This window comes from Gadus macrocephalus, chromosome 18, assembly GCF_031168955.1.
Source record: "Gadus macrocephalus chromosome 18, ASM3116895v1".
Classification (NCBI taxonomy): Eukaryota; Metazoa; Chordata; class Actinopteri; order Gadiformes; family Gadidae; genus Gadus; species Gadus macrocephalus.
In genome coordinates this window covers 10,127,893-10,132,892 of record NC_082399.1, presented here as the reverse complement: position 1 = coordinate 10,132,892, position 5,000 = coordinate 10,127,893, and the positions used below count along the sequence as shown (strand labels likewise).

The 5,000-nt window shown below is 47.5% G+C and overlaps 1 protein-coding gene across 8 annotated transcripts in view; it reads left to right on the top strand.

The window, feature by feature from the left end:
- rhbdf1b (rhomboid 5 homolog 1b (Drosophila)) overlaps window positions 1-5,000 on the top strand; it is a 33,722-nt gene that overhangs the window by 15,525 nt on the left and 13,197 nt on the right. Inside the window, exon 1 of one of the 8 annotated variants that reach the window (XM_060036901.1) lies at window positions 855-1,522. The exons of the other annotated variants lie outside the window; for them this stretch is intronic. The gene's annotated coding sequence lies outside the window, so the exon portion shown is untranslated. Of the gene's footprint in view, window positions 1-854; window positions 1,523-5,000 lie in introns of those variants that run through there. 8 annotated transcript variants of the gene reach the window in all.

Genomic DNA, 5,000 nt, shown 5'->3' with positions numbered 1-5,000 from the left:
CACACATGCATATACACACACACACACACACACACACACACACACACACACACACACACACACACACACACACACACACACACACACAAACAGGAACGGACACCGCTGTATTTATACACAACAAATACATACACGCACACATAGGAACACACACAAACACACAAGAACAGAAACCGCTGCATTTATACACAACAAAAACACACACAAACACAAATACACACACACAGCAACAGACAAACACAAATAGAAACAAAAACACACCCTGGAAAAAGGTTCACAAAAAGAAAATCATAGCGGCAAAAATTTGCAAATAAACACCCACAGGCAAGCACTAATACACATTCGAACACAAGCAAAAACACACCACACACACACGAACATCCCACATTGTACTATCTGACAGCAGCTGGCAACTGCAGACAACTAATCCCTGGAGCATCTAGAGGACAATCATCAGAAGGACTCCGGGAGGTGTAGAAGTCCACACCCGCAGCTGGGGTCAAGGGTCAGGACTTCTTACCACTCATCAGCCCATCGCCGGCTGATCAACTTCTGGGATTGCCGGGCTTTCCCGCAAAGATTGTATTCAGAAGGACCTTCCTCCTCCTCCTCCTCCTCCTCCTCCTCCTCCTCCTCTTCTGCGTCTTCTGCCTCTTCTGCCTACTCCTCCTTCTTTGTCTCTTCTGCCCCCTCCTCCTCCTCTTCTGCCTCTTCTGCTTCCTCTACCTCTTCCTCATCCTCATCCTCCTCTGCCCCTCCTCCTCCAATTGTTCCTCCTCCTCTTCTTCCCCCTCCTCCTCTTCTGCCTCCTACTCTTCTTCCTCCTCCTCCTCTTCTTCCTCATCCTCCTCTTCCGCCTCCTCCTCCTCCTTATCCTCCTCTTCCTCCAGACCGTTGGACTGTAAATCTATCCCCCCTTCCTACTCTGGATGTTTTAATTGCGCGCTCCGCGACGGCCAGGGACCCAGGCTGCGTGGTGGATAGCCAAGGACCCAGGCTGCGTGGTGGATAGCCAGTGACCCAGGCTGCGTGGTGGATAGCCAGTGACCCAGGCTGCGTGGTGGATAGCCAGTGACCCAGGCTGCGTGGTGGATAGCCAGTGACCCAGGCTGCGTGGTGGATGGACCCAGGCTGCGTGGTGGATAGCCAGTGACCCAGGCTGCGTGGTGGATAGCCTAATAAACACGGAGGAATGTCCCCCCCTTCCAGTTGATCGACACCAAACCACTGGGAGCTGAGCTGCTTGTCAGGAGATCACAGTAACCCCTCCGTGGAGTATTGTCCCATTGAAGAGTGTTCCTGGCGGGACCTGTAACCACGCCGTGTGGCGCCCGCTGACGCCTGGTCTAGAGGGCACAGAGGTCGAGGAGGGTTAACAGGGCTGACCGGAGGGGCGGCGGGAGAGGGGTTAGTCTGGGACCGCAGGGGGGCACGGGGAGGAGGAGGAGGATGGTGATTGTGAAGACCCATGGTTCTTGTCCAGGCCAGGTATAAGACTGGCCCTCTGGACCACTCCGGACGGGTGAGTCCAGTTACTAGCTCTAATGTTATCGCTTGGCGGAGAGCTGAGTTCAGCCCGGTGCCAAGATGCTGATTGGCTGAAGCTCCTCCAAACTGTCGATAGGATTTTGGAAAGAATGGTGTTTTTAGTTGATTGTTTGGGATTGAACTTTTAAAGAATGTAGGCAAATAAATATGCTTTGTTTTTGTTTTTTCGAGCAAGGGCTAGATTAGTACCGCCTGAACTGTGAAGTTATGAGTGCTCTCTTGTTGGCTTGGTTTGTTCGATTCTTCGGTTCAACAACTTTGTATAAGAAGCAAAAGGATTGTGTCCACATGGCACATTGGGATAGGAAAGTCTTGAGAGCTTTTGAGCATGAGACCCTTATGTCAACAAATTGAATGTACTAATTGAAGTAGTGGAAAGTAATTTGAGAAACACAACAGCAATTACGTGTGTTCAGTGTCAAAATTATTTAGCAAAATGACAGAAGATAATGGAGCTGAAATGGCATTTGTCCCGCTGGCTATCGAGATATGTTTTGGCTTGTCCCAGGAAGTGATGCCTTTCCTTGAGGCCATAAAAGCGAATTGATGTGACGCAACAGCTTTAGATGGTTGATGTACCTGGCAGCTTTGTTCGTTTTTTTTCTCCTCCTGGCTAACATTGGGTTACTGCTGTTAAATCTACGACGAGCAATACATGAGAAACCCATCAATCAAGCACCCAGTTATTGATTGTTTTTTTATTGGTTCCAGAGTATTCAGTCTGTTACGTATTTTAAGAACCTGAGCTGCCTCCACATAGCCTCTAGGAAGCAGATTCAAACACACAAGCTGTATTACCCTCACTTAACCACTAGGAAGCAGGACCAAATATATAAGCCGTAAATACTATACATAGCCACAAGGGGAGCAAGACCTTATTGAAGGCTGCTCCATCCACAGAAGGCAGCACCTTTAGATAGGTGAAGAAGCCGAAGCCATTACGTCACCCCGGCCACGCCCACTGCATAGGCCACGCCCACTTGACGTCCTCTAGCGGGTGATTCGAAGTGAAGAGGCCAGGGATCAATAGGTAGACGGCGGAGAGCCACCGGGCCTAAGCCCGGGGGCTTGAAGTAGATCACGGTATTTTCCTCTCCACGCGTTAGATACAATTCCCTCCCTTAAGCTTCATAGTTACCATACCGAAACATGCCTACTTTAACAAATAAAGTCTGTTAAAAGCAATCCGGGATTGGACAACTTTCTTCAAGAATGCTGCAATAAGTCGTAGAGGTGATTCTGTCTGTATGATACTGTGGGGAAAATCTGCTCAGCGTACAACTCTCAGAGCCTCAGATCTCATGAACTCTTCTTCCCCCTGCCCTCTTTCTCACACTCACTCCCTCCCCTCATCACTTCTCCGGCCCCTCCAACGTCTCCGTAATAAAACACTCAAGTGTGGGAGGACAACATTGAGTGTAGCATGGTGGTCTTCAAAAAGTCTTCCCCAGCTGGCGTTCTTCTCAATTATTTGGGGGCTAAGTGTTTTTTAGTGTGTGGTGAGCTCTTCTCAACAGTGATGGGAGATCATTTTCTTGCCATTGTAGTTTCTACCCCTTAACCTCACTTTGACTTGGTTTTGTCTCAAAGGTGTGACAGCATACGTGCCGAATAACACACACCAGCAAAAGTGGTTAGCCTAAGCCATTTTCCAGTGTCTTATCACACCATCTTTATTTCCTGTGCCGGTGACACCAGAGATGCAGAGAGGGGGATGGTTTCAGATAGGCTTGGTTTTAACCACAGACTCATCTCTCTCTCTCTCTCTCTCTCTCTCTCTCTCTCTCTCTCTCTCTCTCTCTCTCTCTCCCCTCCCTGCACACCCACTCTCTCTCTCTCTCACACACACACACACACACACACACACACACACACACACACACACACACACACACACACACACACACACACACACACATACTAGGGCTGCAACTAACGATTATTTTCATAGTTGATTAATCAACAATTATTTTTCCATCAATCATTTAATATCAAGCAGATGCTATCACAAAGTGCAAAGGGATGTCTTATATGGGCTTGCTTTATCTGACATGGATCGATTGATTCTCTTCTCCTGTTCTCAGTATGGATCACAGTGTTTCCCATACATAGACCATTGTGTGGCGCGGCGCCACAGAATCAACATCGAGCGCCACGAATTGATTCTGTCTTTTTTTTTTCTTTTTTTTTTTATTGTATTAAAAAAATAAAAAAAATAAAAAATAACGCATTGCGTTATTTTTCAATAACGCAATTTGGAAATCAAAAAATCGTTCCGTCCATTCATCTCTGCATAGCACTCGTTCTCCCTGTCATTCACACACACACACACACACACGGAGCGAGAGCGACGATGCTAACACATGAACCCACCGATGTCACCCGTCGCTTAGCAACCGGACACGCTGGGGTTGATAAGTTACCGGACTACTGTAACTACTACGGAGTGATAATATCAAAGACGTGAATCAGGCAATAAATCCAATTTCCTTGACAGCGGTAATGTTCGGTGTGCATTAAAGTACAGACGGAGTGGACCAATTGCAACTACTACAGCTGCTCCAAGTTAAACCCCAAACTAATCGGAAGTATTTATAGCGGACTACACCACCTATTCTATTCCGCATAGAATTGTATTCCGAACCGATTGAGGCGTATATATATGAAACTTTTCTATTCCGATTGAGCTGTTCTTCCACATCTATGCGAATCAGATGTGTCCGCATGTAAACACGGAGTTACATGCACACTCACTGACGGCCGCGTCGCCGTGCTGCGCCTGTGCCGCCGTGCTGCGCCTGCGCTGCCACCCCCCCCCCCCCCCCCCCCCCCCGCGCACCACACATTGGTCCTTGGTCTGTGGGAAACACTGGATCAGTATAGATGTTTTTCGAGTTTCCCATGATTCATTGCAATTCAGTTGTACATCCTTTCGCCAAATGGGTTAGATGAAAAACATAAGTGACTATGCTTATTATTAGGAATAATACTCAGTGTCAATCTCGATAAAAATATCTGCCTCTCAAAGAATCCAATCCGAAGAGATCCAGTTTAGCGGATATTTAAGGAATGTGAGACTAAACCACTATCTTACACCATCCTTAATCCTTTCCTAACGCTTCAAGCAGTGTTGTCCCACACATAGTTGACCTTTGAAGCCCCCTCAGTGGGAGAGCAGACACTTCTGTCTTCTTTCCCTTGTTGTTTAACCAAAGCAAAGCCTTCTCAAAGCCATCACTTACCACCCGTGGCTCAGATCAAAGTCTAATGCATACATGGATCTGTGCAGCTGACAGAAATGGACTCTCACTGGCGGAAACATAACTATCTCGCACCTGTGTCTTCACACTGGAGCGTATTGAGTCCAGCGCAGACTAGACATATGGCCATGTAAATCGATCAGCTGACAAAATGAATCAAAAAGGCCAGGCAGAGGCAGAAAATATTGACTG